The sequence below is a fragment of the Bactrocera neohumeralis genome, chromosome 3, assembly GCF_024586455.1.
Source record: "Bactrocera neohumeralis isolate Rockhampton chromosome 3, APGP_CSIRO_Bneo_wtdbg2-racon-allhic-juicebox.fasta_v2, whole genome shotgun sequence".
NCBI classification, from domain to species: domain Eukaryota; kingdom Metazoa; phylum Arthropoda; class Insecta; order Diptera; family Tephritidae; genus Bactrocera; species Bactrocera neohumeralis.
The window spans coordinates 76,343,432-76,368,191 of NC_065920.1; the positions used below are offsets into that span (position 1 = coordinate 76,343,432).

The window sequence follows — 24,760 nt, forward strand, 5'->3', positions numbered from 1 at the left end:
AAAATCAGTTTTAATTCTTTTTGGTGCTCAACACTTGAAGCGATGTTCATTTGATCGACTCATCGCCATGCTTTCAAGATGAGGAAGAAATAACATGAATTTTCAAAGCTGCTTCCTATTGCATCAAGTGATAGATTTGAAGAAAACAGAGATGATGCAATACTCGAGCAGATTCTTTTAAGGGGTTACATGGCTTTCAGGTCTGTAAAAAATTGATTTTTTTCTTATTTTTTCTAATTTGTATAACCTTTCTAGAATATTGATCTCAATGCTCAAGTTGATCTCAGTAATAGTTTTGGAGCTACAGCATTGAAAATTTGCGCGCTCAAGTTCAGCTCTATAGTCACATATAAATTTCGCGTTTTTCTCGAAACTGTGTTTTCAAACTCGATTGTGAAGAGTTTTGTGAACGACTTCACAGATCTAAATGAAATTTTACACAGGTTTTTGAGATATAATTTGCAAGGTCTTGAATTAATGCATGAATGAAGAATTATTTTCGATTACAACTATTTTAAACATGAAGTATTTTTCATCAAAATTTGCATATTTTTGCAAAAAAAAGGTATTTTAGAGATTTATTGATACAAAAAGATCATCAAAGTCTGAGCATATTTTGGCCATGGAAAAGTTTGTCATAAAACCTATAGAACTTATAGAGGGTCTCGCTTTATCATTTGACATGGTATGGATTCCTCATATCCAAAAGAAATATTAATCTCACCTCTCCAAGTATCGATGGAACTATGGTTGTTTTGATATTTAATCAGACAAGTATATCCTGAAAAAGTAATTTATACGTAACATATGTAAGTCGCAAAATTTTTCCTTCAGATTTGTTGAGTAGTATAAACGCACACGTAAAGTTCCACTCTGTTATGTTAGGTTAGGCTACAAGGCTGCTCCATGCATTAAAGGTTATGCAGTATCTCATTCTGTCAGCTGTAAATGCTGGTTGTTTCAGACTCCAGAAATTCCTAATATAGATCAACAGATCTTAACAGATCGACGAAGCACTTTGAGCCCACCACAAATTTGATGGGGACTAAAAATCAATCCCAGTAATTTTGGCAGGTCCACCGAAAGTGTTTCTACTGAGATGTTTCGAACAAAATCTCCCAAAAGCTTGACAGTTACTAAGAAAGTATCCTGAAGATGCCACCACGCTTCTTCCATACTGCTGTCCAAAAATGCTGGTCCCTAGATCTACGACTTCGAAGTTATGACTGTCAACTGTGATGTGGGTGCAGTCGCGAGTGCGACGACTGTTTGTTTGATGACAGGAGATATTTCGTCTTGCCCACGTTAACTGCCAGTTCCTAAGGGATGTTAAAATCACCTTCCGAGGATTTCCATTTTCGTCTTGAGTTCGTAGTGTTGAACTACAGCATAACTGCAGTGGGTCATATATTACGCAAATATGACTCTAAAGAAACCATCAAAGAAGTCGGTAATTTGAGGCATATCACTGGCGTGCTCAAATCGCTTTTGGGGTTTCTGGCATTAAACTTTTAAAAGAAAAATGATTCCGTTTTTAATTTTCTTAAAGAAACTTGAGCTAAACGACGTGACATTCCATTTACATAAAGCACCATCTGAACTATTGCATTGTTCTCATAATCTCCCAGAAAAGTTTAATCATCCACAATTTTCCCCCTCAAGACACAATGTGAGTCGGCTTTCAATGAAGATTGAAGAATGCTTCCATTTCATGAACTACAAACTCAAACTCCTCAAAATGAATTAAACAATTGTGCTGTGCGACGACGCGAAGTCAAAGTTGTTGCTAACATTTAACCCGTTGTTGCCCAGTACAATGCACAACAACAGCAAACACACTTTTGTCAGCAAGAAAAGTTCAAGAAGAGTACAAGTTTCTTGTGAAGTCTTTCGCTTGATGGACAGCGTTGACTTTTTGATTTAACTAAGTGGATTTTAATTTACAGACAATTTGCGGCAGCACAGCAAAGAAATTGAATTTAAGTGTATTAATGTGACAACGGGCGGCCTATCAGTGGGGTGTGGCTGGAAGGCTATTAAAACATACAAAAAAGATTAAAAGCAAAAGTGCAAAAATGGCAAACTGAGTGAAAGAAAAACACACAAGAGGGCAGGAACGAACCTGCTACATCCCACATAACCTCAAAAATGTGTGTCTCATAACCTCAAAGTATATTTTTAGTGCCACAAATTGCCTGTATAAATAAGCGCCTATTTATTTGTAGCATTCTAACTGACTGACTGACTTTTAGAAACAACAAATTTATTTCTTTATGCCTTTCGCTTTTACTTTCGTCATATATTTTCTTGGCATTTGACTTAATCCTTTCTTGTGTTATTTATTTACACAGGTTGCCTTATAGATTTTCCTACATTTTTCTTAAAATAAATAAATAATCTGCTTTTTCTTGCTTTTCGCCTTTGTCTTTTCGCATTATTGTTGTTGTTGCTGTTATTGCGTTGTGTTATGTTTTTCTTCGGACGGCTTTCATGTTATTTATGTCTCACGCCAGACTCTCGGTCACAGCTGTCAAATTAGTGTAATTGTCAGTGGGACGCTCGTTTGCGGTCGCACAGCTCATAAGCAGCGTCAGCGTCTGCGAATTCCACCAGCGCATACATACATACGTGCGTAAGCACATACTACGTCACCTACATATATAGGTATTAATGTACTATACGTCGTCGCCAAGCATGTCCGTTATTGTGTGCGGTGAACTCGCCGACGTTGTCACTGTTTTCATTGCTTGGCTTGTCGTCGACGTATTCGAGCGCTCGGCAACCTACAGAGGTGATTGCGGTGCAGCGACTCACTCATCCGTCTAGCTCAGCACGTTCATTGCACTTGTGTGTCCGCCACCACCGGCCAGCAGTCGGTCGTCCGCGCTGACGACACACATTGTCTTGTTATTTTGGCAATTCTTCTGTCAATTATTTACTCTCGCCCAATCGGTTCAAGTAGTGTCTTTTTTACATTCCTTACTCAGTTACCCCCTCCCACGCGCGTTTTATCAACGCTCGCCATCGTTGTACAAGTGTCAGCCGCAGATTGACATGTTTCGTTTGACAGTCGCCAAGTCATTGACGCCATAAATAACGAGCAGCGGCGACGTTTACGTTGAAATAAAAGCGAAAAATGCCAAATAGCGCAAAAAAGTGATTCGCCCTTTAAGGATATGATGACAGTCCAACGTAAATGACTGAAAAAGATTTTCATGGAGTGATAAATTGTCAGTAAGCTGTCAAGCAGACTATGGCTTGAAGTATATAAACACGAGCGGAGGCGTGGAACAGTTAACGGAATTATGATGTTAACGTAAATTGTTTTATATGCTCTTGAGAGTGCAGAATGCTCATGAAAGCTTGTATGGGAGGATATTTATTTGAGTTTAAAGCAAAGTTTGTTATCATAGCTCTTAAATGTAAACTGCCGTTACAAATTTTGTGTTGTCGCGTCAAAATTATTTTAAAAGTCACATAAATACATATATTCGGTTTATTGCGAATTCTTATTTATTTCCTACATCGAGTGCAACGCTCTTGATTGGTTTAGAAACCCTTACTCAGACATCACATGCCTCTGTGATAATTGCAGATTATGTAGGTACCAGATCTCTGTGTAAATAATCCTAATTTGGTTCATCCTGGTCAACTAGAGATTAGATCCCGAACCGACTTTTTTGGAACGATGGAGCATACTTTATTGGATCTAAAGAAACAACTATTTGCTCTAGCGTTCCGCAGATATATATAACGGGGCTTTCTATAGGAACGCTGCAAAAGTAGACCGATAGGGACAGCGACGTCATATTTTTCCCGCTCTTTTAACATTTCTCTTCAGTAAGGTTTGCCATTTCATCATGGGAAAATATACGATTCAACAATGAGTTGAAATTATCAAAATTTACTACCTTGAACAATATGCGGTTCCAACAGGACGGCGCCACAAGCCACACATTTATTTATTTATTGAAACCAAGTTTGGTGAACGTGTCATCTCACGAAATGCTCTAGTCAATTGGCTGCCTCGGTTGTGCGATTTGACGACGTTAGACTATTTCCTACGTCAAGTCTATGGTCTATGCCAACAAGCCAGCCATATCGAACGTGAAATTGCAGCAGTATCGGCCGATTTATGCTTTAAAACCGTCGAAAATTGGGTTCAGCGTCTTGACTTCTGCAAGCGTTTTCCTAGTTTTTGGTTAGCTCAGATTATAAGTATTAACCTCAAGAGCAGATTTCACAGTTGAAACAACTTCTAAAGAGAGCTAGTAAGAACTGCTCTACCTCTGATGGAGTGATTTGGTGATTTGTTTATTATTTTATTTTAATGGCTAATGATTTCAAGTTTTATTTTTCACGCAGTTAACGGTATGAAAAGAATTTATTTAATACTTGAAATAAATGCAATTATTGACATTAATTTTATTGTCGATTTCATGCGTTATTGATCATAGCAATTGTGCCAAGAATTCATTATCGCTTCATGGCTCGACGCCTGTTGAGTTTTGTAATTGAGACGAGAAGTATTGCTTTCAGTACTAATCGTACTCTCCACGTTAATTAAAAAGTTCTTTTAGCGAGCTTAACTTATTCAGTTGTGTGAAAAATGTACGACAAGTGAAATGTGCGACACGTCTCTTGGTAAGTTACATTTCAATTACTTGAGATTTTTGCAATATTTCACAAAGAAGTTTCTTGTTCCAAACATGCATTGTATATATTTTTCTGGTTGAGTAACATTTTCATGCGAGGTCATTGTGGTGGTTATAAGCTCGAGATACTCGCATTTACATAGCCCTGTTAAAATAGTTTAGGTAGAGTTTGAGGAACGGAAAGCATTTCCCACATAAATCTGAGGAGTACTGCCATATTGGCAGTCATTGGTCGGATAATAATGAGAATCTATTCCGAGATCTTTGTGGAAACAACGGTTGAGGATATTCATCTGCGATTTTTATTCATTTTAATTGTACATATAATGGAATGTTTCCATTATTTATTACGTACATAATATAAAATTTGTCGTACCAATGGTGCGAGTTCCCACTTTTAATTTTTCAAAAGTTTATTTAGTTTCAGAACATTCGATACCAAAGTTGTAAGGTGCTATCAAAGGACCCAATTGTTGAAAATGGCGTGAATTCATGTTTCTATGCTACTCAAGACCAAATGAAAGTCAGAAATTTAATTTTGTTTGGAGACGTACCTGAAAGCGGGCAAAAAAATCACATGAGGCATACTACATATTAATATTTATACTAATTTTACTGTATTTTCATATTTGAACATTTTCAAATTTACAAATCATTTGAATAAATCTACAAAATTCACTAAACTCGAAATGAAAAGGGAGAAAAAGATAGTAGAGAGCAGAATAAAATTAACAAAAGTGTTTACAAAGCTTATAAAGGGGACAGTAATGAAGTTTAGGTAATAGTAGCTTTTGGAAAAACAGCAGCAAACAATAGCGAATGCATATACTCATGCTCACACATGCACTTATGTAAAGAACTTTAAGCTTACGTCATAATACGCTTATTCATTAAGTTTATGCTTAAACAAATAGTGGCGTCGTATTACCAATATCAGCAAATTAATAACACGAAATCAGACCTTGATTGTCATGCTCTTTGTAGAAGCTACATATAAGAATATACAAGTATGTGACATATTTGTTTGCATATTAAACATTTGTATGCATTTTAGGGCGAGCCAAAAAACTAACTTTGAAACTAAAGGTTAAAATGAACATATATAACGGGTGATCCAAGTAAAGGTACTTTTTCCAAACGCCTGAACAACTTTTACATATCGTTCAAATTTATTACAAACTTTCACGTTCCATAAAGAATGTGTTTCGAGCGCTTCGGTCAGCTTATGGTCAACATAACCAGCCTATTGAGCGTACTATTCGCAACACCATCAACTATCTTGAGATCTAGCATTCATTATTGAATAATATTCGACCGAATAGTTCACGTGAGTGAATAAAATTTAGCAGCTGTAGGTGAGAGTGTACATGAAGACCGTGGAGCGTCGATTCGGCGCCGTTCGCAGCAACTCGGACTGACGTATGGAACGGCTGGACGCATTTTACGTCGAGATCTTAAATTGAAAGCGTACAAAATGCAGCTTGTGCAAGAACTGAAGACGCTCGACCTTTCCAAATGACATCGCTTCACTCTATGGGCTCTTAAAAAGTTCCAAGGAAGTCTGATGTTTGATGTGGTTTGGGTGCCGGTGGATTCGTCGGTCCATATTTCTTCAAAAATGATGCCGGTGAGGGCGTAACCGTCAATGGTGACCGTTTTCGTGCCATAATAACCGACTATTTGGTGCCTGAAATTGAAGCTCGTGATCTTGGCGACATTTGGTTTCAACAAGACGGCGCCACTTCCCACACATCGCATCAATGAATGGACTTATTGAGAGAGCCTTCGGTGAACAGCTAATTTTGGGCCGGTCGATTGGTCACTAAGTTCGCATGAAATCACACCGTTAGTCTTTAAAGTCTATGCGGATAATTCCGCTTCGATTCAGGCCTTGGAGCTGAACATCATGCGGATAATTACCAGTCGAAATGTTCGAACGTTACCGAAAATTGGCCTCAATGACCATCTGAGACGTAGCCGTGGTCAATATTAGGAAGAGGTAATTCTCAAAAAATAAATGAACTATAATAAATATTGCCCATGAAATTTGAAGTTTCTGTGTTTTTGCTTCTAAAAAGTAGGGAACCTCGAACATTTTTTTAGTATTGAGGTTCTATTCTATTTTGACATTTTTTTTGCTCACCCTAATGCAAATATAATACTATGCATATTATTAAGCAATAACTGGTTAATTGGCAATTGGTTATGCCGAGTGATAAACTCGATTGATTAAAAGAACTTATGTATGTACATATGAGTGATATATATGTAGCTATTAAATACATACTATGTAAGTGTGGGTCAAATTAAGCTTATGCAGCTTGCTTATGTTTACGTAGCGTGCGCTTACGCTGTTATGTGGACGGCTATGGTTCATATTTTGAAGAAACAAGCCAGCAGACACAACAAATGCAAAGCAGTTGTGGGCACAAAACAGCAACAACTATTTTTTATATGCACGCGCATATGTATGTATATATTTTGCCGTTCTTGGTGGTAGCAGCGAGCTAATCAAACTGCAAACTTTTGCAATCGCGCGCCCACTTTGGCGCAAATAAACCAAGATATCTGGCAAGAAAGTGTATTTTTGTAGCACACAAACATAAATATATGGTCATGCATATATACATGCATATGTATACATAAATACATATACACATATACATACAAACACACACACATGCACAACTAAGCCCGCAAGCGTCCGCAGCGCGTTGAACTCACGCAACTTCAGCGCAAAGTCTTTGCAAGTTGCCACCAAATGCAAACTGCTCATTCTGCGAAACACACACATTACTACATACATACATATGTACATAAGCATATGATATATGTATATGTAACTATATAATATGTATGTTTGCATGGTGCTTTGTGTTATTTGCAATTTGTTCTGCTGTTTGCTAGGGCGTTGCTGGCTGCCGCTTGCAACATTGTTTTGTGCCGTGCGGCGCAACAATTTCTGCTTACTCAAGGCACAAGCAGCAACAACAAAGTATTACTTTTACAAGAGTCGGCATAATAATGTGCAACATACGCGTATTGACATGGCAAGCAAGCGATGAGTGGGCATAGAAGTGACTCTGTATGCCGCTGTGTGTTGCAATTGCTTTGTTGCAGCCAAAGACAAACAGCCGCATTCACCGTTAATAAAGAATGCAACTTTGTTAAGGGCAAAGTAAGTTTCGAAAGCAGCTCATCATGAGTGTGTGTGTATGTGTTTAGTGGAAGTAGTGAGCACCCTTTGCGCGCTCCTTTGCACTTTTATTAAATTCAATTGCAATTGAAACAATAAACAAGTTTAATTTCTCGTGACATTTCGAAATGCAGTGAAGACAATGCTATTAATCTGAATTTATTGGCTACGCAGGCATAAAAAGCACATACAAACATATGTAGGCACGCCCATTAGTCATTTATATGAGCAGCTGTCGTAAACCCGCTTAAATGTGGAGTTTAATCAGCCGCCTATAAATACTCGTGGCAAAGAATTTTCTTTATTGATTTTTTTAGCGCTTTCACAACCACATGTACATATGTATGTATGTATGTATATATGTATATAAAATATATTGTCACCTAATAAGCACAACAGCGTATCATCAAAAAAAAATATATAGAAAATCGCTGTTAAATATAATAACCAATATATAACCGTTTTATAACCAAAACTCAAATCAATATGAGTCTTTGATAACCAATATATAACCATTTTATAACCAAAACTAACCAATACATAACCGGTTTATAACCAAAACTCAAATTTTGTTAGAATATGAGTGGTTTTTATACATAATATCGTTTTTGCTTCGCCTGTAAATGATGTAACGTTATTTCGCATTTTAGGTGACGATATGTACATATGTATGTATTTATATCCGTATATACATACATATGTTCCAACAACCAGCTGCCACTGGCTAACCTCAATTAAATTAAATTATTTTGATCCCCATTTTGCATATTCGTGGTTTAATCAGCGGTTCAAAGTGTCAAAAGCGCCAAAAGCGTGTGTGCTATGGAGGATGATACCGTTGTCAAACCACACTTCCACTTGCAAACAAATATGGCATATATGTATGTACATATGTATATGTACATAAATATATAAGTATATGTGCGTTGCCCAATTTGTGGTTTTGTCTTCACTCACTCACTTGATTAATTGAGTTGATTAATTAATATGCTTAAAAATTCATAACTCAACGAGTACAAAAAATGTCGTACGCAAGTGCATGTATTTGAGTTTATATGAATGTATGTTTATCTACACTTGTTGTACCTACAATAAGCTTAATTTAATCCAGCCATCTAACCGGTTTTATTAATATTTTCTTGATTAAAAAAAATAAAATGCATTTTTTTGTTATTGTGTGCCCATATTATTTGCACTTGAAATGAGTATTTAAAGCTTTTCGTATTTTCTTGAAATCAATAGTTTTTCAGACTTACGGTTTGTTTCGAAAGGCACAAATGTTGTCCTTTAGTTAAGAATACATACCTGTAAAGAGGAAATAATAAATATTTAGTATTGATATTTAAAAATTAACACATAAAATTCATAAAGAGGACATCTCAAATGCCCCCAGACCTGTTAGGGCATCAGAAATGATGAAATAAAGGAAAATATTTACAGATTATAGATAAACAAATTGAATCTTTTAATCTGACACTTATTCTAGTAAGTTTGTAGATAATTAAAAAATATTTTGAATTTATCAAACAAACAAAAAAAAAATAAAATAAAATAGAAAAACTTACGAACAAATTTACAAAAATATTATAAAATTAAAAAAAAATTTAGCAATCAAAAAAAGTTTAAAAAAAAATAGTTTAAAAATAATAAACAAATTGAAAAAAATTGGTTCCTAATGTATATATTATACAGAAAAGGCATCAAATGGAATTCAAAATAGCGTTATATTGGAAGAAAGCGTGGTTGTGAACCGATTTCACCCATATTTCGTACATGTCATCAGGGTGTTAAGAAAATATTATATACCGAATTTAATTGAAATCGGTCTAGTAGTTTTCGAGAAAAACGCCAACTCTAAGCAATTAAATTTTAAAAAAAAACATGATTTCTTCCGTAAAATTTAGTGTTTCTGACGTTTTTTATTAGTTTAAAATAGTTTTTTGATTTTCAACATAACTTTTTGGGAGGTGGGCGTGGTTATTAATTTCTTCCATTTTTGAAATTTATATGGAAATATCTGAAGAAAACGAAATTTGGTTGACATAGCTATAGTAGTTTCCGAGATATGTACAAAAAACTTAGTAGGGGGCGGGGCCACGCCCACTTTTCCAAAACAATTGCGTCCAAATATGCCCCTCCCTAATGCCATCCTTTGTGCCAAATTTCACTTTAATATCTTTATTTATGGCTTAGTTATGACACTTTATAGGTTTTGGTTTCAATTGTGGGCAAAATTTTGCCCATCTTCGAAAAACCTTCTTATGGAGCCAAGGAATACGTGTACCAAGTTTCATCATGATATCTCAATTTTTACTCAAGTTATAGCTTGCACGGACGGACGGACAGACGGACGGACGGACGGACAGACGGACGGACGGACAGACGGACGGACGGACAGACAGACATCCGGATTTCGACTCTACTCGTCGCCCTGATCACTTTGGTATACATAACCCTATATCTGACTCTTTTAGTTTTAGGACTAAAACAACCGTTATGTGAACAAAACTATAATACTCTCGTTAAAACATTGTTTTGATATAATAATAAAAAAATTAAAAAAATATCTAAAAAATAATATAAGAAAATAAAAAAAAGTAATAAATCGAAAATAAAAATTATAAATAATTTGATTGATTTGGTGGTTTTCATAAAAAATTCCAACTCTAAGCAATGTAGACATGATTTTGTCTGTAAAAATTTTATTTTTTTTTTATATTTATCTCAAAATAGTTTTTTGTTTTTCAAAAACTTTTTTGAAAATTTTAAAAGCGAAAACGGAAATTTGTTTCTACGTATAACCTATAAAATTCCTTGACGAAAGTCTATAAAAAAGTTTCTATAGAAGAGTTCTACTTCTACACTATGTAGGCAGGGTTTTGGCAACAAAATTTTCTTAGAAATTTTCTTAAATGTTTTTAGCTCTTCACTAGCACATAGGGACATAGCCAATATTTTAGTGTTTTAACTTGCCACCTTTTCTTGTAAATTTGTAGAAATAAAAAAAATTAAAAAAATTACAAATTAATTTTTTTGATTAAAATAAAATTAAAAACAAAAAAAAATTATTTAAAAAAAAACTTCAAAAATAATAAAATATTAAAAACAAAATATAAGAAAGTAACAAAAAATACAAAAATATTAAAAATTAAATATAAAAAAAAAATTAAAAAAAAATAGAAAAGAAACTATAAATAATTTGATCAAATTGACGATATCCATAAAAAAGTTTAATGTAATGTTTTAATTTGTCGCCTTTATTTGAAAATTTGTAGAAATTTGTGAAAAAGCTACAAAATATTTTTTTATTAAAATAAAAATAAAAAATATTTAAAAATAAATATATTAAATAATATATAAAACAAAAAAAGAAAATTAAAATAATATAAAAAGAAAAAATAATTTAAATTAAAAAAATTAATTTGGACATTTAATTTAATTTTTTATATATTTTTCTTCCAAATTTTAATTTTTTTAAGACGTTTTTGAAAATGCTAAAAGTGAAACCTGTATTTTTTTACATTGAATATAAAACAAATTAACTGAAAAAAATTGAACATTGCTTTGAATCAGTAAATAGGGTATAATAGCAATAAAATTATAATATGCCGCACTTTCTCTAAATATATTTTGCATCAATTTGATGACTTTTTTATGGATTAATTCGTTTTTAACAAAAGTTTGAAGTTTCAAAATGTGTTTTAAACATTTTTTAAGCGAAAATTTAACCTTTTTAATTTAATTTAATTTTTTTATATAATTTTAATTTTCTTTATTTAATTTATTTTTTTGTTATTTAATTTTAATTTTATCTTCACTACGACATTTAATTTTGGTTCTTTTATTCTTCATTTCCGATGGGTTTCAATCTACTATGAATTTCTTTTTTTTTCCGTTTCCAAAGTCTTCTGTGCTGGTCTAATAGAGACAAGCCAATGACAAATTCAATAGCAATTATAGTTTCCAAAAGGTTATACCCAAATCTATCTTAAATTCAAAATGTGGTTTTTAAAGGGTTCATCTAATGTAAGGCTCCGAAAAAAATTTATTTGTATTTTTTGTTTTGCATATTACGATAGTCTATACTTTTAAAAATGACTTACTAAATTTTAAATTTAATTAATAAATTAAGTTAAATTAAATTAATTTCTCAAAACTTAAAAAAAATTCCAAATATCACCTTTTATTCCTCTCTTAATTTGAAGAAATAAATGCTCAAGTAATTCCTCCACATATACACATCTATATAAATATATATATACATGTATGACTTTTTAATTTAATGCATTCTTTTTAATTCTTATCCATTTAAATGCAATAAAAGGCCACTTGCTTATGTTGATCAGCAAACATCGCTCAATTTCTATTATTACTTCAAAGCAACCAGCATTACAGAGGACCCCTCTCAGCCTTAAATGTAACTAATTCATTCACACTTAATAGTTTGTGACCTTTTCACCTTTTTCGTATTCTTTTTTCCGCTGCCACAAGAACAAACATCCAGCACAATTTGAAAGCGGACATGTTGCTTCGCTTGAATGGCACGTTCGCCAGCAGCACCCGAGCCACCAACAGCGGGATGTGTAATTGATGCTCATTTATGTATATTTTTCGGATGGAAACACACCCACACACACACGTGTGCAGCGTACGGTATTGGCGTGTGCGCAAACATTTTGTTGTAAATTGATATTTCCGCTCCACAAATTTAGTGCGCTTGTTTTTGTTTGTGGCATGCCTCGCAGCGCGTTTAGGAAGTTCACTACACAGCTGCATTCGCGTTTCGTGTTTATTTCGAAAGCATTGGTACAGCAAGGCATATTTTTCTTCATAGAAGCTTTGATATTTTGGAGGAAGTCTAGAATATTTTGAAAACCCAAAGATTTTGATATTAAATTTTTATTGTTGTTTGTTTTTGATCTACACGCGTAGACTTTCCTTCGATGCTATGCAATCGATTCTTGTCAATGTCTATATGTTTTATTCGTCTGCTCATGTCAAGTGTGTGTGTATGCATGCCAGTATTTCCTTACTGCTTCTCTGGCACTAAGGCAAGCTGCCGAAATTTCCATGCCAATACGTCTAATAATCTAAGTTTCTTATAAAATATTAAATAATAATTTCGGTATAGAGTCTCTGACGGCTGCTTTCCGTTACGTGATTTGCTTCTGAAATCGTATTTTGCCTTCTCGCTGCCCTTTTCTTTGCAGGCGGGTTGCTGAATTTGGGTGTTTACTTGAAGAACTGAAAATTGGTTCAACCATTTTTTTTTTGTAGACACTTGTATATATGTACATATTCCAAAAAGCTGTATGTTTTTGCATAATGTGCTGAGCGCTGCGTTTAATAATTCAAAAAGTGTTTGAGTAATTGCAGGATTCCTCAAAGGTGCGCTTCTCTTGCCTTTAGTGGGAAGATGCCAATCTTGTTATGGGCTTGTGGGACTAACGACATTGAATTATTTAATACATTTGTTGGAAGACAAGCGTGCGTTTGTTGGAAAAACAGCAAAAGAAAAGGACACGTTAGATTGTTTGTATTAATTTAATGTAAAGTTACAATAAGAAAATATCAATTTTTGATTTTTTAATTTAGCATTTATTAAGAAAATAAAGAATAACAAGAAAACCCGTTTACTTTGGCTGCACCGAAGCCATAATACGCTTCACAATTGTATTTTTGGTTACAGTAAAGTGTATAAAAAGAAGTTTATCTTGATTTTTATATGCCAGTTTGTATGGCAGCTATATGCTATCCAATTTGAACAATTTGTTCGGAGAATGCAGTGATTGCTTGAAAAATAATCTGTGCCAAATTTCATGAAGATATCTCTTTAATTAAAAAAGTTTTCCAAACAAGGATTTGATTTTGATCGATCAGTTTGTATGACAACTATATGCTATAGTGGTCCGCTATGAACAATTCGTGTGGAGATTGCAGCGATGTCTTCGAAAATAATTCATACCAAATTTCGTAAAGAGATCTTCCCAAATGAAAAAGTTCTCCATACATGGACTTGTTTTTGACTGTTCATTTTGTATGGCAGCTATAGGCTATAGTAAAACAAAATCAACGATTCTAACAAATGAGTAACTTCTTGGAGTGCAAAGGACGCATGCAGATCGATATCTCAAAGTATTAGGGACTGAAGTGCATAAAAAAAAAAAATTAGTCAAAATAGAGAAATACGAAAAGACTTTTTCGACTACCCAATATATTGGTTATATTTGACTAGCGGGGGCTCAAGAAATCAATCATCAAGAATATTATTCTGAAATTCTTTAGATGTGTTTAGTATTATTTTTATCCTTTGAAAACTGTATCAGAAAATCATTACCTCGGTAGGCAGCTATCGGTTAAATAACCGGTTAAATACCGCTCGGCGCTAACATAGATGTCTGTTAAAGCTTGTATGTGTTTTTTAAGTCCCAATTGACCAAAGGTGTTATAAGTTGCGGTGCGTGTGTTAGTTTCCGCGCTAATTCTTTTAATGTTTTGGAGTTTCGGTAGCCTCGATTTGCTGGGTATTATTTGTTCCATATTTTTTCTCACATACCAAGATGCCCCCAAAACATATGAACAAAGGCTTCATCTTGATTATTTTCAATATGAATTGCCTCACTTTGCTCATATTTTTCTTTGTTTTGTGCAACCCTGCGTTGATGTGTATACCACAACCAACATTCCCACCTACTAAGCCCTCCTGCGACAATGTCAATTATAATAATTATTATTTTTTTAATTTTATCACCAAGTCCATCAATAATTATAATAACCAGCTTGACCATACGACGCTCGCATTCCATGACGGTGATGATCTGCTGCGCGTGCTTGGAATGACAATAAATTACAGCGACATTCAGCGGCGTGAAATGAAAACAATCACAAATCATGTCATAACAGTAATTCGGTGTGCGGTTGAGTGTATGCGAGTATAATTATATGCCGTTGTTTCGACCAACAACACATTGAATATATTTTCGATAATGTTTTTTTCTTTTTCCCGCAATTACAACAGTAATTTTAATTATACTGGCTGCGCTTGCTGTCTCCTCACATACACTTACATATATATACATAGATTTACAAAGCTGAACTGTAGCTACTATTTACTAGGCAGACATGCTTAAGCTATGAGATCACCCTTAGCCCTAACTGTGGCAGCCAACTGTGCAATGGCGCTGTTCTTCTATTCAGTGGCGGCTGTTCTTCTCTAATAGGCGCTAGTCAAAGATCACGATATGAAGAATTAATGGAGTGGTCTGCCTAAGGGGTAAACAGCAGGCAGCAAGCAACAAGCTGACTTCTTACATACATATGTATAAAGGTTTAATATTGAAAGAAATTTTATTCTGCGGAACGTGCTTGTATTTTTAAACAACTGTTGGCATGGTTGTTGTTTTTATATTGAAAAAGATCTCCACTTGCCTAAGTGCTGGAAAAGACTTCTGGATTCTGGATATTGTAGCGATTTGCTTAAGCTGCTGCAACATATTCGTTTATATGGTATGCAAATTTGCAACAACGCCAACATTTTTCGCATACGAACGCACTGATCATGAAATGTGGCATGTGGCGGAGTCAGCCACTTGTGCGCAAGCAATTTGGTAAACATTCGCGAAACTCGTAGGTTTTCAATGCCTGTGATCTTCTTCTTCTACATGAAATCACAATCCGACATTCATTGAAACAAATCGTTTGGTTTCGTTGCACGTTCAATTGTTGCCATTTGGTGGTGGCTCAAGTTGAAACACATCAATGACAGATAAAAGACAAGAACAAAGTACATTGTTTAGCATTTTTGCATATTCTATTTTGCTGATTTTTGAGAACCACTGGAACCACACAGTCCACACATGCAAATCTGTAATTCTGCTCATTTCAAAGCACAACAATTTAGCTTTGACTTCAATGCTTGGCCATGCTTTCAATGAAAATGCTTTTACTGCAGCCATCACAGATTTGTATTGCTTCTATTTCGAGTGGCAACAATGTCTTAAGCACTTTGGTACTCGTATATGCATAGCAGCAGCTATGCTTCACCAGTTTGTTGCATGCAAATCTTTTGAATTTGAATTTCTGTGATCTTTACATGATCATGAACACATTTTTGTGCAACTTTGAGATATTAAACGATTGTCGTTTGCTGTCTTACAGCAGTTTACTGGCGTGTATCAGTAATGTGGCATGCAAATCAGCAATATTTTACAGATGTTTTGCTGCGATTTTTTGTTATTTTCTGTGCAATTGAATAGTGGCATTTCTATGGCGAATACTTAAATCTGCCGAGGTAAACGCACACGATATGATATAAGTATTTAGTATGAGAGATGGGAATGCAATAGAACTATTCTATAACATTTAACGGAACTTTTGAAAGTCATAAAGTTAAAAGTTATATAGAAAGTCCTTATAAGAAATTTTTTTTAATAAAATTAAAAAAAAAATGTATGGGCATACCTTTGGTAAATGGTATGACAGCCTTTAAGTGTATTTTCGGTAATTAAAAATAAAACCTACATATCATAAATCGCTACAATCTCCGAAGAAATTGTTCAGATCGGACCACTATAGCATATAGCTGCCATACAAATTTATTGATAAAAATCCAGTACTTGTATGAAAAAGTTTGTTATTTGACAAGATATATTAAAAAGATTTAGCATGAATTATTGCTCAAGACGATAGAATAATATCCGAACGCATTTTTCAGTTAGCTGCCAAATAAACGGATCGGTCAAACTAAGATGTTTGTACCCTTTTATACTATGTATATGAAATGCGCCTTTGAGGGGTTTAAGTTAATGTTGTTTTTTTGGTTTACAAATTATTTTACTTGGAAAAGGATTTTAGAAGAGAGTTTCACGAAAACATCGCTTATCTTTATATAATATTTTTTGGATATAATTTTTTAAATTTATTTATTTGTTGTTGAGTTTTTGTAGTTTTTATATGTATTTTATTATTATTTCAGTTTTATTTATTTTGTCTCAAATAATATATATATTTTATCATTGCAGTAGTAGTAATTATTGTAATTAATATTTGTCTTTTTATTTTTACAGTTAATTTTTATTTTTTTTTAAATTAATTACACCGGTTAACAAAAAAAGTTACAGTAACAATAATTATAATTTTTTATTTATTTAGTTATTTTTTTTTTTTTTGCTTCTTTCATGAATTACGCCGATCAATCAATTTTTTCTTGTTTTCTGTTTTTTTGTTCAAATTCTGATTCTACATATCTAATACGAACATAAAACAACAATTACAAAAATAGTTCCTAAATAAGCAAACTCAATAAAACAAGTATCAATTTTTTGCCTTATTTTTGTTATACATATGAAAAACTTTAATATGCAGAAGTCAGACCCAAAAATTTTGTCTTCCGGTGTTCTTATAATATATTTAATAAATATTTTTGTTATAATTAACATTTAAGGAAAATTTATTTATTTAAATGTTGATTTATTATTATTTTTTCGAAAAAAAAATTACCTTTATATTTGCAATTAATTATATTTATATTTTTTTTTTTGATAACATAAATTTTACTTTAATTTAATTTTAGTTTTTCTATATAAGATTTACAAAATCTGTCACTTGTAAAGCATTTTCTAATTGCTGTATAATTTTTTAAAAATTACGTATGTATGTAATTTTCCATAACTACTCAATTTCCTCCATATACACTATACATATTGCATATATACATTAATATTTTGCAGTCTCCATTCGCTGCAAATATTTATAAACTCAATTAATGAAATTGATAGTTGACAACAAATCCATTTGGAGAATAAATAATATTGTAATGGAATACAGTACACGCTGCACTAGCCTACGGTCCTATGTATACATATATATACATGTATATATGCATGCGTATATTGATATACATATATCACTCACTCTACTTGAGCTGTGCCTGTGCCTATTCAATACTCAACTCTATTTGGTGCATCATACGCCCCCGCCGCCCATTTTCCTTTCAACTTCCATACTCCAGTCTCTTTCAGCCGCTTCTTCTTCTTCTATTGCGTCAATGTTCTACGCATTACTTTTGTATTTATTGCCGTAAATTGCGCCTAGCACAGCAAATAAATAAATATCGCCGCAGCAATTCAATCGCCTTCAATGAAAGGGAAAATTGCGAAATTGTTGTGCCCGTAAATAGTTTCGTTTGCTTGCTGCCATTTTCTTGCATTATGTATTAATTAAATGCCTGTCCTTTGCAGTGTTGTCAAGTGATTTGTCAATGCGAATATTTAAGAGTTTATATAATAATATTTATAAACAAATAGACAGAGCCGGTGGAGCTGTGAATGTAGGCTTTGAATGACTGCAAGGCAATTAAATGCAGTTGAGCTCTAGATATGCACACAATTTATATAGGAGTAGAATACATATATTTTGTATACTTAATATGCCATATATTATTGCAATCGATTTATTTATCTTTGTTTACAATTTTCCATAATTTGAGCTTCTGCTGTCAAGTGCAGTGGATTTAAGTAACAGATGTTGTCACTTTCACACGCTGACTCAAGCCTTTTATGATCGCAAATTATTTACTTAGTAGATACATTTAATGGAATGAAATAATTCTAAGCTGTAAAAAAATTATTGAAATTATTTATAAAATGTATTTCACTACTTATTTAACTGTTTTAATAGTTTTTTGTCTGAGTCCGAAGGAAATGTGGAAGGTAATTTAATTTTACCAAAAAATTAAGTTTTAACTTTTCAAAATTCTTTACAAAAAAATTGTTTTGAACTGCAATGCTTTTATTGTAAATTTATGTAATTATGTATTTATCTTTAATATTTGCCAATATATGACTTTTAAAAATGCCTTCAAAACATGTTCCCAGCTGGCGACACCAAACCAACTAATACATTTTGGCAGAAATAAGATACTTAATGACATCGCATAAAAACTGTCTGTCTAGCCGAAACTATTAAAAATAAATTGCAAAAGTATGTACTTGTATGTATGTATGTATGAATATGTAGAAATAACTAGAAGACAAATATGCATATACATATATTATGGATTATATATGTGATTTGTGTCTAGAAACCAGTCTGCCAAACCAATAATAATATTATCGTGTGGGAAGGTAGTCTGTGAAGTCAGCATATAAATTAGCTTAGCTGCCAAAAAGATTGTCAATAGCTTGCTGCAAGTGAAGGGACCAGAGTGTGCTATAAGAAACAACATACAACAAAAAATAACAGCGAGCAAAGCAATTAGTTTTAGAAGGGTGTGGTTACAGCTTAAAAATTATATATTTGTGGAGAAATTGATTGATATGTAAAAAAAGTAATTTGAAGGCTATTTGAAAGCAATTTTTTTAAATAAATTTTGAACCATGATTCAATACATTTCTTTTAGTATTACTAAAATTTTAGTTGCTAAAAATAAGCTCAATGAGTAATTTATCGAATGTGTGAACAGCTTAACATTGAGATAATTAAGACGTAAATTGTCTCATACATTGCTTGCTGTTCTAATGGACTCAATTTAATTTTAGCTATTTGGAAAGTCTTTCGATATTTTTTTAGGGAAAAGCTAAAAGAAGAGAAGCTGAGAGAAGTGATTATTAACCTTAATTTTCTTAGTTGGCGCAAAAAAAATGACAAAAATTAACTTTTGTGACTAATGTAATAGAGTTAAGATAAGTTTGCAATCAACAGCCGTACCGGAAAATAAAAGACCTTGAAGGGTTTCATACACTTACGGGTTTCAAAAAATCAATTTTTTTTATTGTCTTATTAAAATCTTCAACAACTCTAGAGAATTGTCCTACATTTTCAAGATGATCCGAGTGATAGTTTCGGAGATATAACTTTGAGAACTTGTGCGCTCGCGGCTAGCTAGGCTAAGTGCGCTGTCTTTAAACGCATTCGAACCGATCTTCATGAAATTTTACACTGGTTTTTGAGGTACAATTCTTAAAAACTTGGACGAAGGATTTTTTTCGATCAGAAATATTTGAAAAAAATATCGCGAAATTTTCACTGAAGTTTTAATTTTTGTTGTAAAAAGATCTGCCAAAAAATCTATTTTCAGTTTTTTTTCTTCGTCCAAGTTATAAGTTAAGGTTTTCACTAAAACACCTGCTTTTCACTTTAAATGATCCTGTAAGGATTTATTCTGCTAACGTGGGCGCATCAATTTGCCGATAAGGCACTGGGAATGGCGTTTAAAATATTTTTTACAAAAATTTCAGAATTTCTTTGTTAATAGTGTATGCTTGTAACAAAAAAAAATTCTAAAAAAATATTTCATTTTTTATATGAGAAAAAATTGTAAAAGGCTGCTTTTTACCCGAGGAAACCAGTGTAACCCTTTAAAATATTTCAAAAATATATTTGAGATAGTTTCTAAGCAACAGCTTTCCTTCCTCAACACACTTTGCAGGATGCATATGGATTTCTTACATTTAGTTGTCTATTAAACATTGATTAGGCAATTAGCTAATTGCTATTATATTTCGGTTACTTTGCAAGCGCTTTTATGCTCAGACTTCTCTTATTCGCACTAAGCTACAAAACATATTTTACAATTTGAAGTTTTTTACCTTTTATAGAGAAGCAACAGTAAATACGCAATATTTCTAATGTTTACTGATAATATTACGCCAATTAAGAAGAAGAAAAATAATATTATAAATGTAGCACATATGTATCGTCGTACAATATAAATTTGTATGACCAATCGAAAACAATTTTATCATTGATAATGACAAAGAAAACATTCAACGTTGCTCATTACTGACAAATTACATACACAATCGTGTAATTGATAATAAATGCCCATGAAATTATTTGACATGCAAACATAAACAATTTTAAATATTTGTAGATATATATGCCATATATGCTTTTGTACTCTTATATGTATATCGTCCCCTAAAATATAAAACAACGTATCAACAAAAAAATCAAAATTGAGTTTTTTATTGCTCACGAATCACTACATCATATTACATATATATCTATCATAAACTTTTAAGCTTCCGTTGTGCAATATATCCATTATATAACCATTTTACAACCGGAACTCAAATCCATATGACTGTATGATAACCAATATATAACCATTTTATAACCAAAACCCACATTTTTATTCAATATTAGTGTTTTCTATATATCGTTTTTCTTCGCCTATAAACTTATGAAAAGTGATGTTACGTTATTTTGCATTTTAGGTGACGATATGCTCACTTCAACATTTTTGTGGCCACATTTTTTCATTGAAAAATTTCTACAGCACTGATAAGATATTGTTTGTTAATGTCATCGATTTGGTATTTTTATTTCAGATTACAATTGTTTTTTAATTCAAGGTTATCAACTACTCCCTCTGTTAATGAAAATTTCAAATGAGCTTTATGGTATTACAGGCAGACATAATTTTTCAATTGATAACAGTAAACAATTACGCAACTAATTTTTATGAATTTTCTATTTATGAAATTTAAATTTTTTTACATAATTTTCAAGTACTGTTTGTATTTATATTATCTAAATTATATAAATAATAATAGAATATAATCTACGCTTTGGCTTTACTTAGAAAAATGAAAAGACGAGAACTTTATTACAATATTTGCGAAGCCAGCAGCTGTTTCTTCATCATCTGATTGCTATTTTATCAAAAAAAAAACAGTAAAATTTACAGTGCGGACAAAAACCCGCAGACTTGCATATCAGCTTCAGCTCGAATTGTATTCGAATAAGAATTAATGTAACAAATTAAGAATTTTTTTGTATGGTAAATCGATCTATATTAGAGTATTATTCGAGAAAAGGCTGATTAATTAATCAAGTAAGGTTACTAATTGACTCAATTAAGAGCAAGACTAATATTATATTAATTTGTTTATGTATATTTAATAATTGCTCAGTTTTTTAATTGCTAATTGACTCAATTAAGAGCAAGAGTATTAATTATTTTAATATTTTATTGCTATATTTAAAAATCGTTCGGAACAGTACTTTAATGTCTAATTGACACAATTAAGCTAAGGTTGTTTATTTACTTAATTAAGAGTAAGTGTATTTATTATTTTAAAATCTAATATAATGTACTAAATATTCAGTAATTGCTCCAAACAAAACACTGATAATACTACTACTACTTACTACTACTACAGGGTCCGGGGAAGTGTAACCAACTTCAGTCCGTTCGCGCAGGTGTCGCACTGGACTCAGCTGTATATAAATTTTTAAATAAAATAGATACCGCAGCATTCGACGCATATTGAAAAATGAGCTCAAGGTCAAGCCTTACTCACACCGAAGCAGCAACAAGAAAGATTTGAGAGAGCGAAGCAGTTGCTTCGCTTGGCCGAAAGGGGTCAAATTCCGAACATTGTGTTTTCTGATGAAAAAATGTTTCCAATTGAGCAATTCGTAAACTCTCAAAACGTTAGGGTTTACTTGATCGACCGTTCATACGAGAATCTAAATCATCGGTTGGCCAATTGCACCCGCCATTAATAGTTTGGGCCGTTGTCACCGGATGGGCGCTCTCCAATTGTTTTCATCGAGCCTGGCGTCAAAGTAAATGCGACATATTATCGGGAAAATTTTCTGGAGGCTGCTTTGAAGGCAAAGCAAGTAATTATTTTAGTATTTTGAATATAATAGTTATGGTAAATATTCATATAATCAAAAGTGAATTGGTCCTGAATTTAAAATTTTCACACATTTTGTATAATAAATAAAACTACTTTTCCAAACAGAATTTATGCTTCTCTAATTACCACTTCTGCCGGACTCTGTATTACTACTGCTACTACTTCTACCACTGCTGGTTCAATTAAGGTACTGATCGGAACTAATGCTAAACATATTAATGCAAAATTAAAATAAAACCATATATATGTTTATTAGTGTAGATAATTAAAACACTATTTAACTCAATAAATATTTTCATATAAAAGTTGTAAGACAACTTAATAATTGACTAAATTAAGAGATTGACAGATACCCAGGTACTTCAGGTTACTTGTAAAGCATAGAAAACAAGCAATCTTAAGTAAATAATTAAAATTGTTGTATGGGTTACTGATGTTCTGGTTGTTAATTGACTCAATTAAGATATCTGGGTATTTTATTATATTTTCCTATATTTATTTTAATTTTGGTTAGTTTGGTTTTTTAGACTGCTTAAATTCCTCAGCTCGATTTATTGCTTTTTAGTCGAAATTACTTATTTTAAATAACTTTTTTTTATTTTACAAAGAAATTCCTCGATCTTTTGACCAACTGATTGTCGTTGGCTTTTAAATTTTCTTATTTTTAGGCTTTCTACTTTGGCATAGTTTAGTTGCGCCACTTGTCAACCCAGATTACGTATTACGCATAGATTACTCTAAGTGTACATATGTATGTATGCATTTTAATACCAGAAAAGCGCCGTCTTCTATTTACAAACAAATTTAGCACTCGCCAATGAGTCATCCTCAATGAATTTAGGTACTGTGTCGCCGGTAAGTGAGTTTCGCTGTTATTTTGCGTTCTATTTAAATTGAATTAAATTTCTGTGCAAGCATATAAATGTATGTAAATATGTACTTTATGTAAATGACAAAGCGACTAGTTGTGTGGAAAATTTTTTTGATCTCTACGTGTTGCATTTACTAGCCTTGATGTATGAACATATACTATATACATATGTACTATGTATGTTGCAAAGCCCCTCTTTTTGTTTCAATGCTCAATTAGTGGCAATTAGAACAACCCAGTTTGTTGTGGAAAAAAATAGAAAAAAATCGTGTTAAATTGCTCACTCAATGAAAATTAGTGCAAATGCACTGCAATCTGTGAGTAGGTCTATATGAATATGGGCCTTTAATGCAAACATTCCATTTAATTATGACGTGTGTCTAGACAGACATAGGTATGCTAATAAGAAATGAAGGTCAAAATATTGTAAGCATTAAAAGATTTTTGTGTTACCAGCATAAACTCAAGCTTCTTTAGTTTAGACTTTTATATGAAATATTTAGTTGCATATTTTTGAAATACTTTAAAAACAACAATCTCAAAAATATTGAACTGAAAGTTTTTCTTCCTTAACGTTCCTTCTTACACTGTTCTTCCTTCTGTACATCGTTCTTCCTTATACTGCTCTTCCTTCTGTATATTCTCCCCAGACTTTCTGAACATTCGCTCCAGCTGAGGTTCTGACACTGGTTTGGAACTCGCCATGTAAAAAAATGTATGTACTTTCAATGAACAGAACACGATAACCTCGGATATTTCTGACCTGGTATAGGTTAATGTAAGTAATAAGAAAAGCAATCCTATTGGCCATAATAAAATATAATAATAGGTCAGGCTTGTTAATGGGGTGCAATCTAATAATTCATTGCACTAATTGGAAAATTATTGATACATGAAACAGTTATTAACGCTAAAACGCTGTTTTCTGTCTACTTTGAAATACCTCGAAGTCATTAGATCAATTACCAGATATATATATATTGAATTAAGTTGATTTTAAGTGTGCTGATTTTAGCATTACACTTTAACATTTACTTAGCATAGTAATTAAAGCACCTGTATTTGTCAATAACGTATATTTCATTACGTGTACATTCACGCCGACCGACTACACACCGATATTTACTTTACGATGAACGACGAGTAAATCAAAATTTAAAGTAGAAAAATAGTTTCTTGTTGATTGGCTGCTAAATTCTTACGAAAACTTGCAAAATTTGCATAATAAAAACATAAAAAGTTGAGAAATATCTACGATTGACTAGTGTTACGTAAGACACAGTCGCCGGCGGTCAAACAGGTTCGCCGCACATCGCCTCCAGCGCAAGTCTTATGGCTCTATTTACTTATGTCATGTTTTGTACTTTTTTCCATGTAAACATTTGCA

General features: G+C 32.7%; 1 protein-coding gene across 10 annotated transcripts in view; it reads right to left on the reverse strand.

The window, feature by feature from the left end:
- The window catches only part of LOC126752139 (serine-rich adhesin for platelets), a 226,881-nt gene that overhangs the window by 60,816 nt on the left and 141,305 nt on the right, over positions 1-24,760 (reverse strand). The window lies entirely within an intron of this gene.